A 6,637-nucleotide genomic window follows, 5' to 3' on the forward strand; every position below is an offset into this window, starting at 1 on the left:
GTGATTACAAAATGACTCTGAGCTCCCTAAGGGAGGTGTTTTCACTGGGAAGCAGGGCCCTGAGAGGTCACACCCTGTTCCAACCAGTACCTGCCTCCAATGCAGAAAAAGGCAGCGGTACACTAGGAGAGGCTCAGCACCCCAGGACCCCCGTCACGTGTTTTCTTACTCCAGTTACTTCCCCATTCAAGCCAACCACTCACACTGAAAATGATGGCCTAGAAGGGAAGGGAAAGATACGGGACCCCATACTCTTCCCAAGCATCAGGAAGTGGAAGAAGTGAGTATGGGCGGCATGTGCACAGCTAAAGTAGGGAAATCAAAACAACCTAGTTTTGTGTGGGTCTCTCCCGTTCTGGAAAGAACGGAATGCACATGCACGCATAAGTTTTGAAAATACATATTGTGTAATTCACACATGAACTAAATGCTCTCCTAGTGGCATTTGCGCAGTATAAAAATGAACAATAAAATGCGTGCAGGGTGATCACGACTGGTTTTGGCAACCCCACAAGAGTGCCAGTGGGGTATTCCTCTTTGTGTCCTCACAAACCATTCCTTTCGTGAGTGATCTTCGAAAGAGCTTCCCGGGGTCACACCTCAAGCTGGCGGAGCTGTTGCACGACCTCTTCAGACGCCGCCCCCTGGTGGGTAGTGGACAGTGGTAATGAATGCTTATGAGGTCCTGCACCGACAACCTTTGGAGCACTTTCTCATTGAACCTCAGGACACTCCATGAAGTGTAGGGGATCCTCATATTGGTGCCCTCTTGGGTCCCTTTCCCATTTTCATGTTGTACACATGTACCTTCACTCCCATATCCGGCCCCTCCCGTCTGTGCCACAGACACAGGCATTACTTTTTTAAATGGGAACCACATAATAAACTGTATTTTTTTTTTTTTTAATCACCAAGCCACATGGGTTTGCCAATCTGGAGGAGGACAGTTTACTGACAAGCCCATCTCATTATGATGCACATATAATTAAAGACTGTGCATATTTTACTCTTGGAGGAAAGTCTTCTTGTATTAAAAAAAAGGCTAATGGGGACATGGGTGAGCAGCCCAGGCATGACGGGGAATTCTAATAATATCTAATAATATCGGAACACCATCTAAGAAGAAATCAGGGGCTCCAGTGACGTAATCACTGGAGATTTCTTTCATCTGATGTTTTCAAGAGGATTTGCTGGTGTTTTCCTTGAGGTTTGAGTCTGTTCAGGTCCAAAAAGAAGCAGACAACAAGACAGAGTCAGAAGTATAAGAGATTTACTGGGGTAAATGTCTTTGAAGGACACGGGAGACAGGGCAGGAGCAGGCAGGGGGACACTCAGGCCACAGTGGTGGTTGAGCACCTTTGTGAGGAGGGAGAGAAACAGAGGGTGGGGAGAGCCTCAGGCCCCGGTGCTACGAGACAGTTCTGGCCAGAGAGGAACCCCAGGCCAGCGGCTGTCATTAGAGGAAACCCACGCTAAAGAATGGTCCCTGCCCCTGCATGTCCATCCACCAGGCTTGGTCCCTGACTGTGCGGCTTGCCAGGGGGAGTGCAGACTTGATCAAAGGTGCTGCAGCCGGAGGCCATGACAACTGTACTCTCCACTGCAGTTCCACAAAATACAAAAGTATAGGGACAAGAAAAGGGTAGCCACATTTCCTGAAAATGTTCTATCTGCCTAACACTCTCTCAAGAGATGCTGTTGCCTTCCCATGGCCATCTTGCAAACAATCACAGGTTATTCTTTCCTTTAAAAGATGAGAATCCTGAGGCTCAGACAGGGACAGCAACTTCCCCAAGGCCATACAGCGTCAAATCATGGGACCTGACACCATAGTGGCCTCCTTGGGCAGAGAGACACCCACACAGGACACCGGGCAAAGGTCTAAGAGCAGGCAGAGTTAAGGCCAGAGGGTAGTCAGGAAAAATCCATAGCATGAACATCAGGGGCTCTTGACTCTTTTCTGATGGAGCCTCAGGGATTAGCCCCACCCCTTGTGCCTGCCCCAGGGGTGAAAGGACCTGCGCTGGCCCCGTGCGTGCAGGGAGCTCCACTATACAGATGCCCAGTGGAGTCGACAAGGACCGTGCCACCTTGCACCCGCCCGGAGGCCCCAAGCACAGAGGGTGCTAACTGTACCTTCAGAAGAAGAAAGCTGTAAGCCAGCTGTGTACAGGGGAATCAGAAAGGCTGCCAGATCAAAAGCTGATACCCAGGCACATTTCAACCATTCTGATGCAGGAAGCCTGGGCTGGGGCCCAGAAATTGCCTTCTAAAAAGCAGCCCCGGTTTTCTGAGAAAACTGACTGCCAATCGCATCAAGAAACACTGTTCAGAACAATCCAGGAACCCAGATTGATGGTCGTTTTACAAAACAACTGGCCTCTGCTTTTGAAAAATGTCAAGGTCTTCAACAACATAGATGGAAGGATTTTTCAGATTAAGAAGTGACAACGAATGCAACACATGGTTCTGAGTTAGATCCTGGGCCAGGAAAAAAATTTTTTTTTCTTTTGCTATAAAGGGCATTGGTGGGACAATAGGTAAAATTTGAATAAGCTATGTAGATGAGATAATTGTGTTGTATCAGTGTTAATTTCCTGATTTTGAGCAACCCACTGTGGTTATGTAAGAGAATGACCTTGTTTTAAGGAAACGCACGCTGCGGTATTCTGGGCTAAGTGGATCAGGTCTACAATTTATTCTCAAATGATTGAGATAATCATAATGATAGACACACGTGTGCATGTGTGTGTGTGTGTATGTGTGCTAGGGTGAGAAAAATTGAGTGATGAAGCAGGACAACATGGAGAAATAACCCTTGAGGGATCTGGGTGAAGGGGATATAGAAATCCTTCACACTAGTCTTGCAACTTCTAAGTCTGAAATTATTTAAACACATGACCGAGAAGGAGGCTCGGTGTCACCTGCATTCGATGAGAGCCATCCAGGGGTCCCTGCAGGGTTTCAGGGGGCCCGGCCATGGACACCCAAGCTTCGGTTTGGAACAGGGTCACTCCTCACCTGCACACGCCCATCCTGTAACTGCCCCCTCCTTCTGGAAAGCAACTCCTTCAGGTCTCAAGTGAGAAGTCCCTCCTGCAACCTCTCAGGGGCAGCAGTGCCCAGGCTATGCTGGGTGCCCCCGCCATGCTCCCTGGCAGGCGCTCCTCTCCCTGCCACTGTCTCCCCCACTGGCCCGAGGGAAATAGACTGTGTCTCATTTGCCTTTGTGTCCCCGGTCCTGGTACAATGTTTGCCACAGACCCATGCTCAAAAGACTGCTTTTGGTTTCCTATGGCTGAAAGCCAAGATTTTGCAATACACACTCACTAACTAAGCTTTGCCTTCCCTGTCTCGTTAGCACCCAGAAAACTTGTTAAGGTAGGTCTGATTACTCCCATTTGATGGATGAAAAAATGTTTAGGAAAATGAAGTGACTTCCTTGGGAAAAAAGTCTATTGGATGAATAAATGAATAAGTAAATAAGGCAGAAGGCGCAGAGTGTTCTTTGACCCCAGAGAGGCCAAAGGTGTGTGTATGAGAGGTGAGAGGGGGTCCACAGGAGATATACTCCAGTTCAACCGAAAGACGTACATTCTCATGTTCAGGACTATCGTATAACACAACCAGCTGCCTTGGTAGGGAGTGAGCTCCCCATCCCTGGGCTCATGCAAGCAGCAGGTCCTACCTTGACAGAGATGAGAGGAACATGAGAGGTGGCTGACAGCCAGCAGGGAGCCCATTCTGTGATTCTTCTAGCAGCAGATGGTTTCTGAGCTGATCCGGTGGAAGAAGGGCCATGAGACTGGGATACATGAAGGGTGGGATACATGAAGATATGCCTTTGTTCCCCTTCCTCTCCCTCGCCTCAACCCCCTCCAAGAGTAGCATTTCCCTGGCCAAGTCCTTGCCCATCAAAACATGAATTTAAAAAATTTGCCCTTGCCCTTAGAACATTTTTAGGCTGAGGCTTTGCAACAAAACAATGGCCTCCTTCGACTTCATCTGAAAGGAGGATGCTGACCCTCAAGCAGACTCCTATTGGTCACGTGGGACCTGCAGCTGGTCTCATCTGGGGCTTGAGGGCCAACTGGGGTGTTCACAATGGTGTCCTCTCAGCCTTGGCCAGAACCCTGCTCCCAGCACCCAGAACCTAGCCAGCTCTCTGCTCCAGGTCCCCACAAGCCCTCGATGTGGGACATTTACCTGGGGGGGAACCCCCTCAATATATCTAAACTCAGGTCTCTCCTGCCCCCACCCAGTGCAGACCACCCATGGCCTGCTGGCTGGTCTCTGTCTTCTGCTCTTCTCCCTCCAACCCATTCTCTACCCACAGTCAGAGAGCTCTTTCTAAAGCTTAAGTCAGGAGGTAAGACTCCTGCGGAAAACACTCCAGCGTCCTCCCACGGCCCTGAACATCACGTTCGAATTCCTTGATGTATTCTGCAAGACCCTGTCTGACCTGGTCTCCTCCCTACCACAACCAGCTACCCCTTGTTCTCTGCACACTCACCTGGCTATTGGCATGTCTGGTTTAGCTGTCACCTGTCCCCACTTCCCTTGTAAACTCCTACTCATATGTCAAAAGCCTCTGGAGCACCCTCTCCCTCCAGCGCCCATCCCTGAGCCAGGGCCCTCCCTGCACTCTGGAGGTGTTTGGACCCACGGGCTGTGCACAGAGATGCCGGTGTTGCCATCAGCTCACTCCTTCTACAGCTAGACTGTCAGTCTCACAAGGACAGGGACTGTCTTGCTCACCATCATTCCCCCCACACCAAGTGCATGCCTGTCACATTACAGAGGCCCACTGTGTGTTGACTGAAGTGGGCAAAAATCAGTGAGCATACCAGAGGAGAGATTAAAATGTACTCCCCACAGGAACAAACTAACAAATATCACACAAACACAAATGAAGCCTCACATGGATGAATGCTTACATGTAAGTAAACAAGTAAGTGACAGAACATTTATGGCAACAGTTCCCAAACTTGGCTTCATGCTGGAACCTCGTGGGAGCTTTTTTGTTTTTTTAAAGATTTTATTTATCTATTTAAGAGAGCCAGAGAGAGCATGAGAGCAGGGAGGATCAGAGGGAGAAGCAGACTCCCTGCTGAGCAGAGAGTCCAATGTGAGACTTGCTCCCCAGACTCTAGGATCAGGATCTGAGCTGAAGACAGTCGCTTACCCGACTGAGCCACCCGGTGTCCTCACATGGGAGCTTTAAAAATATCCTGGCCCAGGCTCATCTGCATCAATTAGCTCAGAATCTTCAGGCAGGGCAGTGAGGGCTGGGCAAGGCGGGGTGGGGATGGGGGCGGCTCTGGTTTTTCAAAGCGAGTGATTGTAACACCGTCAGGGTTACGTGGTTCTCCTGGTTCTCCTGGTTCTTGACATGGTCCGTGAATCAGCAGCATTGGCTTCCCCTGGGAGCATCTGTGTTTCTCAAATTTAGCCTGGCAATCTTCCGATTCCTGGGCTCTGTGGTGGGTCCTGGTCATCTGCTTATCTGACAAGTTCCCAGATGCTGTTGGTGGGGGTGACACTCGAAAGCCCAGAGCTCTAGAGGCATTCTTTCTCTCCAGTCCTGAACAGAAGAAGGAGAAGGACGGAAGGGGTAACAGATGATGTTTGCCATTCTGGGGTCAGGAACCCATGGAAGGAGCGTGCACAGATATTATTATATCAATTTTTTCCCTTTTTCTTTACTTTTTAATTTTTGTAGATGAGGAAACTGAAGCCTGGGGGTAGCAGCAATTTGCCCAAAGGCTGGGATCAAACCTTCTTAAAAATAATGTAATGGGGCACCTGGGTGGCTCAGCGGGTTAATCCTCTGCCTTTGGCTCAGGTTATGATCCCAGGGTCCTGGGATCGAGCCCCACATTGGGCTTTCTGCTCCATGGGGAGTGTGGTTCCTCCTCTCTCTGCCTGCCTCTCCGCCTACTTGTAATCTCTGTCAAATAAATAAATAACATCTTTAAAAAAATAATGTAAGGATATTTACTGAGCCCTTGCTAAGTACCAGACATGGTTCTGAACTCAGGGATCAGGCCTCTTAACTCAGTCCTGCTTCTTTGGAGTTGACACCAGCATCCTAAGGGCAGAGTCTAGGGGTGGGAGTTCTCTGGTGCGACCCTAGCTCCACGTTAGCTAGGCCAGGCTTCCTGCTCCTCCCATACCCTGGTACAAAAAGTAGATTTATCCTCCGCTTCTTGAGCCCCCAGGTTCTGCCAAGACCCAAGGGGAAAATGATGAGGAGCCAATGAGGCAAGGCAGCCAACTGGAGCCTCCCGGCTAGCTGCCACACAGGATGTTCCCTCCCTTGGATGAAGTTCCGTGCCTGCACAGTCCATTTTCCTCTCTGCCAAGGTGGTCTCTGGAGACAGTGTGAAAGACACAGCAGGCTGGGGAAAGCAACAGCCGCTCCCCCACTTCTCCCGCAGGAAGAAACCCTGATCTTGTTCAGGTATCAGGCACCCTAGGTCTACAGGAGAGGTGGGGCTCTGCCCAGCTCCAGAAGGTAAATCTTGATTGGTCTAAGTCAACTAGGTGATTCCATTCTCCAAGGCAGTGATTGCTGGAGTCCTAGGCAGGGAGCAATTATGGTAAATGGAGGGTTTTTGTTTTGTTGTTTTTTTGG

Source organism: Lontra canadensis, unplaced genomic scaffold (genome assembly GCF_010015895.1).
Source record: "Lontra canadensis isolate GAN:19392208 unplaced genomic scaffold, GSC_riverotter_1.0 scaffold124, whole genome shotgun sequence".
NCBI classification, from domain to species: domain Eukaryota; kingdom Metazoa; phylum Chordata; class Mammalia; order Carnivora; family Mustelidae; genus Lontra; species Lontra canadensis.